Below are 16472 nucleotides of genomic sequence, written 5' to 3' on the forward strand. Positions count from 1 at the left end.
GATGTCATTTGGTGACAGAGCACTTGCCCAGCATGCAGAAGGTCCTGGGTCTGATCCTCAAGTGTTGGCAAAAAAAAAAAAAAAAAAAAAAAAAAAAAAAAAAAGGAAAAGAAGGAAGCTTGGGATGGGGTATTTTAAATAGTTTTCTCCCTTTGCAAGTTTTCTTCTAAAGTGTTTTTAGATTCCGAAAGCAACACACTATGGAAAAAGCCCACTCAAGGTAATTACACAATAGAAATGGGATTGGGCACGCTGCCCTTGCCTTCCCAGCGCTCTGCTGCATTTCTGGACATAAAGATAGTTAATGCTCCTGCTGTAGCTTTCTCGGAGTTTCCCCGGACGTGGATGAATGTGTGCTCATCCCAGTGTCTTCCTGACCCTGCTGCTCTTTGCTTTGCTCATTAATACACGCCGCCCATCTCTGCATCCAACATCTTCAGATTTCAGTAGCACTCCACCAAACCAAGCCCTATCCTTCATGCGATTCCAGCCTTGGCTGGATGCTTAGGCTGTCCCCCCCCCCCGCCCCCCTTTCTGTGACTGTGCATGGCCTTGAACTTGATGCGGAGACCAGGCTGTTCTGAAACTGGCCTTCTTCCTATTTCAGCCCCTCCAGTACTAAGATTATAGGTGCTGCATTCATCCATGCCTGGTTCGTTTCCCTATTTTTGATACAGGAAGCTCCAATAATCATTTTTGGAGTTAGCTGTAAAAAACCCTAGGTTGAAGGTTCTGCGGCTCTTAAATTCTAATATGTATGGCCAAGCTCTCCGGGAATAATGAAGCGGCTTGTGTGTCCCAGCAATGCAGTTAGTTGCTGGTTTCTCTGCATCTTCAACAGCATAGCTCACAGTGTAGACCAGGCTGGCCTTGAACTCACAGAGATCCACCTACCTCTACTCCCTGGGCACTGGGATTAAAGGTGTGTGCTACCACATCAGGCACGTAGTCAGCTTTTAAAGAACATTTTCAACATACCGTTTATCAATTGTTTTAACTAGGATATTCGAATACCCTAGTTGATATGGCAATGCTTTTAGGCACACCATTTGCACCTCACTCATCCCTGCCCCCTGTTAAATGCTTCTGCTTTGGCCATAGGAGTTGAAAGGCCATCGCTTCTCAGTTCAGAACTCTTCATTGCCACCAGAACAGATATTTCTTTCTCTCTCCCCCCTCCCTCCCAAGTTCACCCTTTCTCTCCCCTCTCCTTTCTCCTCTCTCCTTTCTCCTCTCTCTCTCTCTCCTCTCCCCCTCACCCTCTTGCTTTCTCTTACTCTCTCTCCTCATTCCACCCAGCAGCTCCTGAATTTCCAAACATTTTCCAAACATTTGTGGAACATTCTCCAGCATAGATTACATCATGTTTCGGGTAAACAGTGTAGAAAAATATTGGGGATGTATACCCACACACACATGCACAAACATGCATGTGTATACACACACACACACACACACACACACACAGAGAGAGAGAGAGAGAGAGAGAGAGAGAGAGAGAGAGAGAGAGAGAGAGAGAGAGAGATTAAAATCAAACACATATAAATTTTAATCAAATACTCTCTAGGCCCTTGCTGGGTGTGACGTGTATGCTGATAATCCCAGCATTCAGGTGGTAGAGGCTGAATATGAGGGTCTGAAGTTCAAGTTCATCATGGGCTATGTAGTGAGAGTTATCCTGGGTTACTCGAAATCTTGTCTTCAAAGGCCAAGAATAGGGACTAGAGAGATGGCTCTGCAATTAAGAGCACTTGTTGACGACCTGGGTTTGGTTTCCAGCACCTGCCTGGTGGTTCACAGCCATCTTTAACTCAAGCCCCAGGCACGCTCTCTTCTGACCTCCATGGATAACCAAGTATGCAGATGGTGCACACTCAGACAAGCAAATTCTCAGACACAAAAAAATAAGACAATTCTTAAAAAATTAAGCAAGAGGGGGCTGGAGGGATGGCTGAGTGGTTTAAAGTACTGGCTGCTCTTCCAAAGGTCCTGAGCTCAATTCCCAAGACCCACACAGTGGCTCACAACCATTATAATGGGATCTGATGCCCTCTTCTGACCTGCAGGCCAGAAGAGGCCTCTGCAGGCCTATATGCAGAACACTCATACGTAACATATAAGTAAAAAGTTATTAAAATTGTAAGCAATAAGTAAATAAAAATACTTTAAACCTATTATTTAGCTTATACTTTTTATACCAATATTCACATATAAACATTCATTCTGGTATTTAATTTATGGATTATGAATGTGTGCCACACACCAGCTGTCCTGTCTTTGTTATTAGTGTGGCACTAGCCTCGCAGAATGTCCTGGAATCTTTCCTTCTCTAAGATCTGGAATGGTTGGTGTTATTTAACTACCTGAAGGTTCAACAGACACTGTCTAAACTTGGCTGTTTTAGGTTTTTTTTTTTTTTTTTTTTTGACTTGGTTCCTTCTATAATTATTGGTTTGTTTGGGTTTGCAGCTTTTCTGAGTCAATCTGATTATTTACACTTTCCCAGAAAACTATTGTTTCAGCTAGCATTCAAGTGGATCTGCACATGTCTGAGCTCAGTGTTCTCTGAGAACTCTATTTTCTCTGTACCAATGGTTATTTCCTTATTTTAGTGTGGAACTTCATCTGTTTGCTCACCGCTTTGCCAGCCCTCGTTAGGTTAGCTAGACTTTAAAAGGAATCCAATTAGGGATGAAGAGATTGCTCAGTGACTAAGGGTGTGTATTGCTGTCCCATAGGACCCAAGTTAGGTTCCCAGCGCCCATATCAAGTGGCTCACAACTGCCTATAACTCTCATTCCAGAGGAAGCTGGTATTTTTGGACTTCACAGAGCCTGTATGCATGCATATATACCCCCTTACTTACTCAATACACACACGCACATGATTAAAATTAGTAGAAATAAACAGACAGTGGTAGCTCATGCCTTTAATCCCAGAACTCAGGAGGCAGAGGCAGTCAGAGCTCTGTGGGCTCGAGGCCAGCCTGGCCTATAGAGTGAATTCCAGGACAACCAGAGCTCCAGAGAGAAACTCTGTCTCATAAAAACAACAACAACAACAGACATAAAGAAATCTTTAAAATAAATAAATAAAAGTCTCAAAAATGGCAGAAGACAGTTCTCCCAGTGCCCTGTTTCCTGTGCACATAGCCCAAATACAGAAGTGCTGGCATCATAGGGGAGACGGGAAGGTGCTGAGAAAAGACGAACACAAGTCATTCAGCAAACATCTCACTGCCAGCTGCACTTCATCACCCGGCTCGGGACACCCGCACTTCCTCTCCCTAGCTCCCTATACTGGTTACACCTGCCACTCTTCCTTCAGGCCACAGTGGTCACCTCCTCAGGACCCTACCCCACCTCCCAGAGAGAAGTTGGTGGTTTTCCTTTGGGGAAAAAAAATGTAAATGTAAACACTAAAAAGATGAAAGAATAAAATCAACCTAATTAACAAATATCAATATCCTATAATTTTCCCTTTGGATCTTGTGCATGTATGTGTGTGCATGTATGCGTGTGTGTGTGTGTGTGTATGTGCATGTGTGTGTGTAACAAAGTGATCCTGATAAACAAGAAATCTTTCCCCTGAAGTCTCAGCTCCACTCCCCACAGACCACCACAGGCTGTGCTACATAGGCTGTAGCTTACTCATCTCTATTAATCATAAGATCGTGTTTTTATAATTTTATTGGCCTTATATTGTCACTACTGGCGCTGTTCTTCAGTCTCCTTTTATAACAGATCTTAAGATTTACTCATGGCAATACAGAATATATACACACTGGTCAAATATACATACATATATGTCTTATCAAGATATAATTTACAGAAAATAAAATTCCCAGCTAGCAATATACATCTGTAAATTTTGGCATTGGGTGGGGGGGGATGGAGGCAGAAGGATCAGGAATTCAAAGGCAGCTTGTGCCTAGTAAGTTTGAGACCACCCTGGGCTTCATGGGATCCTGTCTAAAAAAAAAAAAAAAAAAAAAAAAAAACCATCAAAACAAAATCTTCAGACAGAAATGAGTGATGATGCATATTTGAAATCCCAGCACTCTGTAGGGAGAATCTCTTGTACATTGTGTAAAAGCATCACCTGTCAATAAAAATCTGATGGCCAATAAACTGAGGCAGTATTAGAAGGTGGGACATCCTGAGAGAGGGGAACTCTGGGACAAAGAGGCTGGAAGATTTGCCACTCAAACTTGGAGGAAGTCGGATGTATGAAACTGAAGAGAGGTAACCAGCCATGTGGCAGACGTAGAATAGTATAAACAGGTTAGTTGAATTATAAGCTATTTGGGAATCAAGCCAAGCATAATGCCCAAGGCATTTATTAGTAAATAATAAGCCCCCAAGTTGTTACTCAGGAACTGGGGCGGTTATAGCGCTCAAGAGGCTGAGGCAGGAGGATTGCTGCAGACTGACCAGAGCTACATAACAAGACCTTGTCTCAAAAACTCAGAATACAATAAGACAATAAATAAACAGTAAGATAAATACCCCCCACTCTGCTTGTATGAACTAGCAGGCATTACAGCTTTGGTTGTCCCTTCCAGTATTGTCAGTGTCAAAGCTACAGGACCAAGACCTATTTTTTGCATTTCAGGTGTTGCTGCCCTAGATAACCCAGAGACTGTCAGCTTCTGCATGGGCATGAGTGTCTCTATGCCATCACACACCCCGATGTGAAACCAGCAATCACAAAGCACCGCACAGCAACTACATCGCCACACGTCCTTGTCAGAACTTCCCATCCCTGGCCTTCTACGTTGGAACGTAACTGTCATTTGTCATTTCCTTCCTTTCCCACGAGTTACCGGGGACATGCGTGTGTGTAGCATCCAGAGAACGCTAAGTGAACAAATAAGCTCACTGTCTAGCAAAAGAGGTTCAATGTGTCAGGCTTTTGAGACCTTTTCTAGCAGAGATCCCAGGAGGGCTTCATGGAGGAGGTGGCAGGTTCATTGTGTTATAAAGGGACGGGGAAAAAATAGATGAGAATGGAGACAGGTCTGGGGTAATCTGGGGCATGGGTCAGGAAGTGGTCTCTTTTTTCTAGATTCTATTTTGCCAACGTCGTACTTCTTAACTGGGCTAGGAGTAGGGGTGTTGGCCACGGGGCACACAACCTCAATCACGGTACTTGGGAGGCAGAGACAGGTAAGATCTCTATAAGTTCTAGGGCAGCCAGTTCTACACAGTAAGATCCTGTCTCCAAAAGGGGGGGGGAGATGAAGAAGAGGAAGAAGGGGAGGAGAGAGGAGATTGGGAAGAAAAACTGGGGGTATGTTGTGGAAACTTCAGTGTGATCATATGTGGAGAGGGGACCTCTGAGCCTGAGGGAGAGCATGCTGTGTGAGGAATTACCCAACACTGGATAACTGCTTAGTAGAAGGCGCTGGGGCCAGCGAGAGAGGCTCAGGATAGAGGTAGGTTCAAAATGGACTCATCCAGTAAGGAGGCACAGTCACTGGGGTGCCTAACCTTACCAGACCTACTCTGAAAGCCTGCTTTCACCAACATGGAAAGACCAGGGTTTCTCAGGCCACTGGAGGGCTCTAGGAAAGGGTTTCTCCTCCTGCCCTGCCCCTCTCAGGACTACTGTCTACAGGGCCTGGAGGAGTTGGTGTGGGTAAGACCAAAATCTAGGTGTCCTCCTCCTGTGCATGTGTGTGTGTGGGGGGGGGGGGGGTGAAGCAGGAATTCTATCCTTCTGTTTCCTTTGCTCTTGTGACAGGAACTGTCCTTCAGCTGCCCCGGCTCTGGGCACCCTGCCCAGAGTGGAGGGGAAGGGGACAAACCAGCAACCTTCACTTCCAAGTTCTTGGGTCTTAAGCAGCTTCAGCGAAGCCAATAGCACAACAGAGATAAGCACTGGACGTGTCTGCACACTGGAGTCAGATGTCTGTATGCAGGAGACAGGCCCCTGTATGCTGGAGACAGACCCCCATATGCTGGAAACAGACCCCTATATACAGGAGACAGACCCCTATATCAAGGAGACAGACCCCTGTATATTGGAGACAGACCCCCATATGCTAGAGACAGACCCCCTATATAGAAGAGACAGACTCTTGTATGCTGGAGACACACTGCTGTATGTAGGAGACAGACCCCTGTATATAGGAGACAAAGCCCTGTATGTAGGAGACAGACCGCTGTATGTAGGAGACAGACCACTCTATGTAGGAGATAGACCCCTGTATATAGGAGACAGACCCCTGTATATAGGAGACAGGCCCTTGTATGCTGGAGTCAAACCTCTGTACACTAGACTCAGACCCCTGTGGCCACATATGTAAGACTGGTCACACTGCCTCCTACAACCTCTGTTTTCTCCTCAAGTGAATGTTCATTTGATTCACTTCTTCTCTGGAGCCTAGGGAGGTTTCAGAAGTAATAACCAGGCACTGGGAACCACAGAGCAGCAAGACCTCAGGTGCTGATCCCTGGTCTCATGTCTGCAGTCTTTCCAGGCCTGGCCTGGTTCATACCTGGACACACATGACCCTGGCCAGGAGGGGTCCTTGACATAGTAACACTATGTATACCTCCTTCTGCCCTGCCACCCACATGCCTTCTGGTTCCTGAATGACCCCCTTCTCCTGGATTGTCGGGGACCTGATGCTCTTCTGAAGGGAAGAGTTCAACTCTAATGGTGCCTTGAGGAATGTACATAGGTACCCAAAGATCCTTAGAGAGTTGACAGAAAGGAGACTTAATCACCAAGCACCACACAGTCATCTTCCTCTACCTTCCTCTCCATCTTCCTGAGGCCTCTAAACAGGGTTCCCCAGCACAGCAAATGAAGACTAACTTCTTGGGAATGAATAAGCAGGTACTGATGTGGGTGGAAACCTAGCCCTAAGCAACCTCTGGACACTGTGTCACATGTGACAATTCCTTCATGCTCAGGTTCTACCACACATAGCTGGTCACTCCACAGGCTTTGAGTACATATCCAGCTGTTCTTTGCAGCATTTTGGTCATGCTACGGTCAACTGTCGCTTGGACATCTGAGGTGACAATGGTCCATGATCAATAACCCAACCACATCCTTGAATGGCCACAGGATTGTGCTGCTTGTTCCCTTGAATCTCCAAAGACCTTAGAGTCCCATGCTCTTGAGCCAGTGAGTGGCCTGAACCCAGTGTTCATCTGGCTGGGCACGGTCCTGAGAAGACTCAGCTACAGTATGAAGGTGTCCGTCTTTAGGGCATCCTCTCTTGGCCAGTCTACTATAATAGCCAGTGTCCAGGGATGAGAAGGGGACAGTTTGGCTTCCCACTGGCAGCTGGTTTAGCCTTTCTGTCTCTAACCCTCTAAGGACACCAGAGGTCCTGACTCGGCAGGAATAGACGCATGCCAACTCCCATGTACTTCATTCAACAGCTCAGAGCCTGAAGGGACTGACTGGTATAAGACAGCAGACAGATGGGTAAGGAAAGTGTAAGCCAGGATCCTGGGAAACCTGGAGCCAGGTCCTCATTGTCTAAGTGAGTCTGCACTGCCCCTCCCCCTTCCCTGGCTTGACATGTCTCAGTCCTAGCCTTAGGGATGCTGGCAAAAAAAAAAAAAAAAAAAAAAAGGAAGCTTAGATGCATAGCCTGCTCTAGGAACACAGCTCATGAACTTCTAGCCTCGGAACGTTCCTAAGAGCTACCCCAGGTTGGCCCTGAGAAGCCCAGATAGCTCTGAAACAAGAACTCATCATCCATGCTAAGCCCACACGTTCATCTCAGTGGCTCCAAGTTCTCATCTTAGCTCCCACGGTGGCCCCGCCAACTCATGGGCGGGAAAGTAGAGTTCTGGGTGTACGCTCATGCTGGTGGGCAAGTAAGCTGTTTAAATGCTAGCTCTCCCTAGAGAGCCAGAGGAGAGCATGCTGAGGTCCCAGGTCAGGCAAGACAGGGCACTGAAAGCTGACCTCACTCAATTGCTCGGCATTTCCCCTAAGCACTGTCATTACGGCCCTGCCCATGGCCTGAGTGCCACGTGGGTTTCCCTAGCCTGGACATTGCAAAGAGATCCAGGTCCTTTCCATGCATTATCTCTATGGTTCCTCAGCCAGCTGACTCCCAGAAAGGGCCAGCGGGAGGGTACAGGTCTGTAGGGAAGCCCAGTGTGGCCCCTAGATATCAGCCTCTCTGGATAGCAACGATGTTAAATATGTTAATATTAGTTACCTGAGGACGTGGGAGAAGTAATGTCGTCAAAGGCCAGAATATAATTGGAAGTGGACTGAAGGTGGGGGGCATCTAAGACAGGAAGAGACCCTAGACTGGTCATGGAGAAAGGGGACATCCTACATAAAGGGGATGGCCATAGTGCCTCCATCAAGACAGGAAACAGATGGCTTCCACGTAGACCAGAGTATCCCAGAATAATACTTTGTTTCTGTAATAAATACTTGACTCCTTTTCAAAGCCCTCCCACCCATCCGGAGAAGGTAACCTGGTGCCCAGCTGTCAGGGAGGGTAACTTGGGACACTTGCCAGCAAATAAGGGTTCTCGGTCCAGAACAGGCCTTCAGTTCTACAAGCCTGATTCTTCTTCCATGACCTGGGAATAAGATGGAACCTTTTGAATCCTGACCTTTCATGGCTAGGATGAGCAAGAGATTCCTAGACTGTGAACAACTGCCTTCCTTCTGAAGAAAGGCCCCAGCGGAGGTACCAGGGAAGGTGGGTTGGGTTCTTCTGGCATTATATTGCCACCCCACAAGCACCTGTCTTCAATATAGTTTTCTAGAGAGTCCATCCTTTCCCACAGATCACCACCCCCCCCAGAGAATCCCAAAGACCATCTAGCAGTTCCCCATTCTGCAGCCCACCTTCAAGGACTCTGTACCAGAGGGTATCCCTGGAAAGCGGCCAGGCACATAGTAACATCTTTTACTCCACATATGCAGAGTCAGAACCTCTTGTCCTGTTGGGCTTTCAGAGAGACAGCAGTCCCCTTGTCTACAGTTCACAGCTGTGTTCAGGTGTGTAGCTGCTCTTGCAGTTCCCCGGGCAGGACAGACATCTGTCTTTGGCTCTGATGGATTCACGAGACAGTGTACCCCTGTGGGGGACATGCTGGCAAGGTAATCATGTGATCTCAGCTCCCTCCTTCAAGCTACCTCCTTACCAAGTAACCAGCAAACATTCCGTGAAGGAGGAGAACCTGTAGGATCTGCTCACATCAGCCCTATCTGTCGGGGGACATCCACACCCTCACCTCCCAGGGCTGGGGCAGCGGGAGAGAGGGAAAAGCAAAGAACCAAAGCTCTTCAGCCTGTCCTGAGATGTGCAGGTAGAAGGAACAGAACAGCCCATTGTACCAGCTGTGACTCTGCACACAAGCATGATAGCTGATTCTGGTTCTAAAATACTAATGCTTGTTCCCTGCCTCAGTTACCACAAGAAAAAGACACTTGCCCCAGGGAGAGGGAGGACAAGATGGCTTGAGAATCCAACTAGGATGACAGCAGATTAAATGGAGTCTTGTCTGGGGGTGGGGGAGACACTGATCAGAGAGGACAAGAGTAAGATGGGAGGCTATGAGAAGGTGTCCCCACAGAAGACCCCATCACTCTTCTGGGACCAAGTTCCACAGCCTCTTGAAGTAAGAGTTCATCTCCTTGTTCCCTTCAGCACCAGCTCGCCCCATAGGAACTTTCCTTGGGCCTCCATCAAGGCTGACACATGGCACAAAGACTGAGAAACTTCCTCTGCCACTAAAAGCCACCTCTCACTATTTTCCTGAACCCATAAAACTGACCCATCACCCCTTCTACACAGCAGTTCTTGGCAGTTTCCTCTTGACCAATTCCAACCCCTGTAGGTGTCTACAACTCTGGCTCCCCAAGCCTGCTCAAGTTGTAATTCCCTATATCCTTAGGGATGAGGAGAGGGGGGTGTTGGGTGGGGATCAAGGATCTAGAGAACAAGACAAGCCCCTGTTCCTCCAGCGGGAGTGGAGGAGGGTGTGGGGGACTAGGAGGTGGGAACGGTGGGATTATGCCTGGGATGACAGCTCTGTGTAGCTACCAAGTGACTTCTGGCAAGTCAAAGCACCCCTGGACCCCAGCTTCCCCCAAGATCTGCATCCAAACCCAAAGTTTTTTTTTCAAGTTGAGATTGGAAGCAGATCCTGCCTTTTAAAATAGAGAAAGGTGGCATCCTTCGCTCCCAGGACCCTGTCGCCTTGAAACACAGGCTGCCCAACTTAGAACCGGACCCACACACAATCCATCAGTGATGCTGTGGTCACAGAAACGGTGAAGTTGCTCGCCTCCTCCCAGCCAGACCAGCCCAGCCCATTGCGTGGGCAGCAGAGCCCTGGGGAGTCCCTAGATGGTTGGGGGTGGAACTGCCCTAAGAGGAACTCCCACCTACTCAGACAAGAGGCCGGGACCCCACCCCTCAGCCCCAGGCAAGCCTCCCGCTTGCCTCCATTCCGGCATCCGTAAAGACAGGTCTCCTAAGCCAAGGCCCTTGCTAGTGGGCTTAGTCCACCCTTCCTTAGGTACATGCCGAGAGACAACCAACGTGCTCCGCATGTGGCGCAGTCTCCCTTACTACCATCCCTCCAGTCCAGTCCCAGGTCCCCGAAAGCTCTCAAGCAAGCTATCCCTCCCCGCCCCCTCCCTAGTCCAAGACCCGGATTCTCATCCCTTCTCCCGGCACGGCAGCTCACCGTATCTGCGCCCTCACGGCCACTGCCAACCCCAGGCGAGGAGCTCGGGCTACTGGAATCAGTACCACGCAACACTACCTGAGAGGAGACTGCGGGTGGGTCCTCCTCCTCCTTCTTTTTAGCGGCCTGGTAAAGCCAGCTCCACCTGGCAAGGGACTGTCAGCAAATTCCCCTCTGCATCACCGCGGGAGCGGCATCCCGGCTCCTCCCAGTAGGAGTCAACCTTGGCCCCGCCCAACGTTGCTCTGACCTGTGGGGGGAACCCGGGCTAGATAAGAGGAGACCAAGGCTCTGCCCTGGAAATCTTGTAGTTATCAGAAACCATGACCATCGCGAATGCACAAGGCTGCCGCTCCCTGGCTGCGGTTTGCAACAACTGAGGATCTCTGGGCCTTGGCAGCTGCCTTGTTCACCCACCCTCTCCCACGCCTCAAACTCTCCTCTGAGGCCCCCTAGCCCAGCGAGCCAGAGGCAAGGAAATTGACTCAACCTCACCAAGGTAGCACTGTGCCACACCCTAGGACCATATCCCGGCATGGCTCAGTACTGACTCCTTCTTCAACAAAGAAAGGTCTATAAATTGACCACAACCCCACCCAGGAGGCCCACAGGAATGGGATGAGTCTGGTCCATTCTGTCAGGACCACACTCCTCAAGTGGCTCTCAAGCTTCGACAAAGACCTGTCTACCATGCTAGAGAGACTTGCTTTTAACTGGGGGCTGATGCCATGTGTTTACCCCAAGACCACTATGCAAAGTGAGGGCTGCAAGCAACAGCATCCCTCCCTCCTTCTCTGGGCCAGGGCTGGGGTACACTTATTTAGTAAACATTTTATTGTGAATAGGAACCCTACTGAATAATGTTTTATAACGGTGAGATATTGTCAGAGCTGTTAACAATATAAAAAGACCACGGAGGAAGCAGTATGAGGCAGGGTCAGGAGACACTGGAGGAGGGGGGGAAAAGGTAACCATGTCCTTCTGGGTTTTCATAGCCAGTAGCACTGATACCTTGCTAGACTGCACTAAGTCTCCCAATGCCATGTCCCTGTCCCCCCACCTATCACCCTCCACCCTCTAGCTGTTCTGATCTAGCCGACCCCTGAGAACCCAAGGCTGAGCTGAGCCACTCTAGACAGGCTATGTCAAGGTGTATCCTGGTGTGTTCTCACCCATTCATTTGTTTTATCACCTCGAGGTGAAGGAAGGCTTTGACCATCACGGATTCTACTGCTGCTGGGTTCTGAGTTCTAGCCCCGCCAGCAGGTTCTACTGCTGTCCTGCTGGGCTTGGTCAGTAATTCCATCTTTGTTTTCTCTCAGCAGGAGGACTGGGCTAGTTGAAGTCTAAGTCTCTCTGCTCTAACACTCTTACTGGGCTTCTCAATAAAGGCTAATGGGTATGGAGACAAGCCAGGTAAGTATAAGAATCTTGTTTAAAGATTCTTGAGCTGGGGCTGGAGAGATAGCTCAGCCGTTAAAAACTCTTAACTGTCCTTCTGGAGGACCTGGGTTCAATTCCAATACATAGCAGCTCATAACTGTCTGCGATGCCAGTTCAGACAGGGGAATCCAACACAGACATACAAGAAGGCAAAATAACAATGCATATAAGATAAAAAAAAACAAATAATTATTTTTAAAAATAAATATTAAAAAAATAAAAAAGTTCCCAGGTTAAACATGATAGCATATACCTTTGATCCCAGCACTTGCGAGGCAGAGGCAGGGGGATCTCTGTGAGTGTGAGACCCATGTCTCAAAAAACAAAAAAAACAAACAAAAAAAAAAAAAAAAGAAAAGAAAAAAAAAAAAAAAAGAAAAGAAAAACCAACCCTCAGTGTCTAAACTCAGGTCCCAGCTAGATCACCTAAACATGAGGCTTGGCCTCTCTGCAATTCCTCATTACATATGTAAAACAGAGTAAATAATAATGATTTTATTATTTACAGTGTTGGTCATGAGGATTAATTATGTGTCTTGGGAACAGTGACTGTCATCATTGCTCTCTCATCATTGAACCTGCTCTTGCAGACCATACAAAAACAAAACAAACAAATAAACCATAGCCCATGGCTGAGAGATCAGCTAATTGTGAATCATATGACAGGGGATCATGCAGTGGTCCAGAAAAAAAAAATGAAATGTGATCCACACAGACACCAGGCAGACACAGTGGAAGAAGAGATGACTGGGTATCCCAGCCATGCAAATACCAGCCGTCCAGTTGAGGGTCAGGCTTGTAGAAGGTTCTTGGTGAAGACTTGTGGAAATGACTGGTGGGGGTGGGGTGGCCTTTAATGCCTTTTTACTGAAGATGCAGATGCTGTCACTCTTGTGGGGTGGGGGTGTGCTTTTGACCTGTGCTGTTGTCTCTGAACCACTACAAATGCAATTGTCTTCCTAACTGTGTTGCTAAAATCCAGTGTTAATCCAGCATGATTATCCAAGAATGATATTAAGAAGCAAAAGGGTTCTCGGTAGCATAAATGAAACATCCTGGCTAAGTCAGCTGCTTTTCCTGCGCCTAGTATCTTCCGATGGAGCCCACTGTCATTTGCTCCCCATTTATCCAGCTTATTCTTGGTCTGCAATCTGTGGCACTGTTTGGGGACATTGTGAAACTTTTGGGACAGTGCCTAGTGAGCAGAAGTGGCTTGCTGAGGGTGGGCCTGGAAAGCTCTTATCATCTCTTGTTTTGCCCTGAGTTCTCTCCTCCATGGTCTATTAAGGTGTGAACAAACTATGTGGCAAGCCCCCCTCCCCACTCTCCATCCTCACCCCCCTGGCCACAGACAGAGCCTTTCTGGAAAATGTGCTTTCCCTACCACGATAGACTGAATACTCTCTGCAAGCATGACCCCTCCCCGCCCCCCCAAAAAATGAACCCTTCCTTTCTGTCAGATGTTCGGTTGCAGCAATGAAAGAAGTCATCAAACACATGGCCACACTGTTTCAGCAGATGCAGGAGTAATGACTGCTATGAACCAGAGCGAGCCCTTCCCTTCCCTCTCCCTTGTAACAGAAGATCTCTGAAGTTTGCAACCTGTAGCTAGCGTGCCAGAGACTACACACCACAGCTGCACCCACACATACACTCCCACCCCACCCAGCCAGGTACAACTCCAGAGTAAATCCCTGGCCAATAGGGTGAAAGTGAAAATGAGCCTTTAAATGTAACCTCCTGCCCCCTCTTCCTTTGTCCCCTTTGTGAAGACTGAAAGAGACAGAGAGGTGATACTGGGACATCTTTGTTGCTGCTGGCTATAGGGCCAGTTCCCTAGAAGAACCTGACTCTAACGATAACCTGGAGTAGAGTCTAGACCTGGGATGCTGGGCTGTTTTTGTTTTCTCTTATCTATCAAACAGGGGGGAAACCCAGAAAAGGCATCATCCCTGGGTCTCCAGTCTGACCAGGCAACCTGATAAGTAAGTAGGCCTGGTCTTCACACCCAGGGTGGATAAGCAGGTGGATAGCAGAAAGAGAACAGCCTAATGAAAAGTAAGAATGGAGCCTGCAAGATGGCTCAGTGGGTAAAGCCTGGAGACCTGGGCTCCGCCTCCAGCAACCATGTAAAGATAGGACCTCTCCACAGAGTTGTCCTCTGACTCTACACATGCCTAGGGATGCCTCTCTCAGTCATGAGTAGGTTTTATAAAAGAGGGAGGGAGGGAAAGAGAAAGATGAGAACACCACTAGCAGTGAGAGGAACTGGAACTGAGAAAGAACCTGATCTCTGGATGTGGCCCCATTCACAGTCTCATTCCAGGGGGCTGGAAGGGCAGAGCGGTATTGTAGGATCCTGCTGAACTGGGCTCACAGTAAGATTATCTGACTTGCTGAGACCAGGCTAAATCAATTGCCTAGTATTTTCTTTTAAGAGGAAAGCAACAATATATTTAAGAAGTAATCCCGGAGTGTGGGGGGAGACTGGGAAGAGAGTAGGAGTGATACTGAGATGTAAACTGAATAAATTAAATAAATATATAAATAAATAAATAAATAAATGAAAAAAACCGAAGTAATCTCAATGAAGAGAACTTTACATATGTCAAAAGAGAGAGAAAACTTCGGCGTCCAGGAAAATTCACTCACCCAAAGTCACACGATTTCCTCGATGCGTCACAAAAAACAGAGGTTTTGATTCATGACCATTCATACTGACCTTCGCAGGATGAGGGCGTTTTAGGTCTAGTGTCTAGGGCAGTACCTTGGTGATTAAATCTTTTTCTCAGGCTGTGAGGAAGCCCACATCCTCTTCTTCAGATCTCCCAGTTGATCTGGGACACTAACCAGTGAAAGTGAAGTTCCCAGCCCAGCCAAAGGAAAAACTTCAGGAGCCGGGCTTCACTGTCAGAGTGTCCTGTGATCCTTGTCAGATCTGGCAACTCGCCCCTGATGTCTAGAAGTCATTGCATTCTGCAACATGCACCTGGGCTCCCAAAGATCTGCATTCACAAAGACCTTCATTGTAAGGATGCTTGTGGTGGCCAGACTGAGCCAGACTGAGGCACAACCATACAGGGCCTAAGTGACAGCTTGGCGATGTTCAGGATAAGAAGGGAGAGATCGCCGGGCGGTGGTGGCGCACGGCTTTAATCCCAGCACTTGGGAGGCAGAGGCAGGCGGATTTCTGAGTTCGAGGCCAGCCTGGTCTACAGAGTGAGTTCCAGGACAGCCAAGGCTACACAGAGAAACCCTGTCTCGAAAAACCAAAAAAAAAAAAAAAAAAAAAAAAAAAGAAGAAGAAGAAGAAGAAGAAGAAGAAGAAGAAGAAGAAGAAGAAGAAGAAGAAGAAGAAGAAGAAGAAGGGAGAGATCCATAAAAGTAGCCTAGGCACACTAACCACATGCTTTTCATAGCGTCACACCAGTGGTTTTAGGCTTAGAGGTTGGGGAGGCATACAACGGTGTCCCTAATGCCTCCTGGTCTGGGGCTGGGGAAAATTGCTAGGCAGGGGCCTGGAGGTTGGCAGGGGTTAGGCTGCAGATCCTACAGGACCCAGACTATGAACTCATGATGCTGACAGAAACAACATTTTCAAGTTGGAGCCAAGACAACAGTCATATCCCAAGGGATAGTCGCGTTATGCAGGGTACCCTGTCCCCAACAGCTAAATGAAGATCTAGTAAGTGGTTTCCTGTCAATGGCTTGGGTTTTTTCTCGTGTTATAACTCATCTTGACAGGGGAAGATTTCCTGAGCAGGTAACAGAGCAATATACTGCTTCCTATCTTACCAGACATGGGGTTGTAGAGAGCTGAAGGTCTGGGGACCAGGTTTACACAAATGGCCATATGTCCATCGGGAACTCCATGTCCCAGGTTAGGGACCCAAATGGAAGACACTGAGAGTCAGTTCTTTCTCAGCGGGGAACTCCGGTCTCTCTCTTCCTAGGACAGCCTTCAACTCCATCCCTAGCTAATTCTCCACGATCCTCACTCACCGGGACTGCACCTGTTAGATGCTCTTAGCCAGCAGCTGCCTTTTTGACTTGTTCTTCTGTCTGGGAAGAAGGGAAATTCAAGACGATGACCCACAGCCACTACCAGTGATCAATATTAGAAAGTCCTGGTGACTGAGGTCAGAGGCAGGTTCTGGTGACATCACAAAGGGTGTGCACAGTTTCCTCGGAACTCTGGGGAGTCTAGAAAAAGAGGGTTCTCCACCTGCAATGAAGCCAGCCCCGACTATCATTGGGCAGGTCTGGGGGTGAGTGCTCATCCTCCTCCCAACTCCACTTTGACCCCAACCAATCATGGGATCGTTCCACTAAAGAATA

General features: G+C 47.9%; 1 protein-coding gene across 1 annotated transcript in view; it reads right to left on the reverse strand.

The window, feature by feature from the left end:
* Tmem63c (transmembrane protein 63C) overlaps positions 1 to 10832 on the reverse strand; it is a 65448-nt gene extending 54616 nt beyond the window's left edge. Inside the window, 1 exon segment of the mRNA XM_076921572.1 lies at positions 10692 to 10832. The gene's annotated coding sequence lies outside the window, so the exon portion shown is untranslated.
* Between the last annotated feature and the right edge of the window lie 5640 nt (positions 10833 to 16472).

This window comes from Arvicanthis niloticus, chromosome 23 (genome assembly GCF_011762505.2).
Source record: "Arvicanthis niloticus isolate mArvNil1 chromosome 23, mArvNil1.pat.X, whole genome shotgun sequence".
In the NCBI taxonomy this organism is placed as follows: Eukaryota; Metazoa; Chordata; class Mammalia; order Rodentia; family Muridae; genus Arvicanthis; species Arvicanthis niloticus.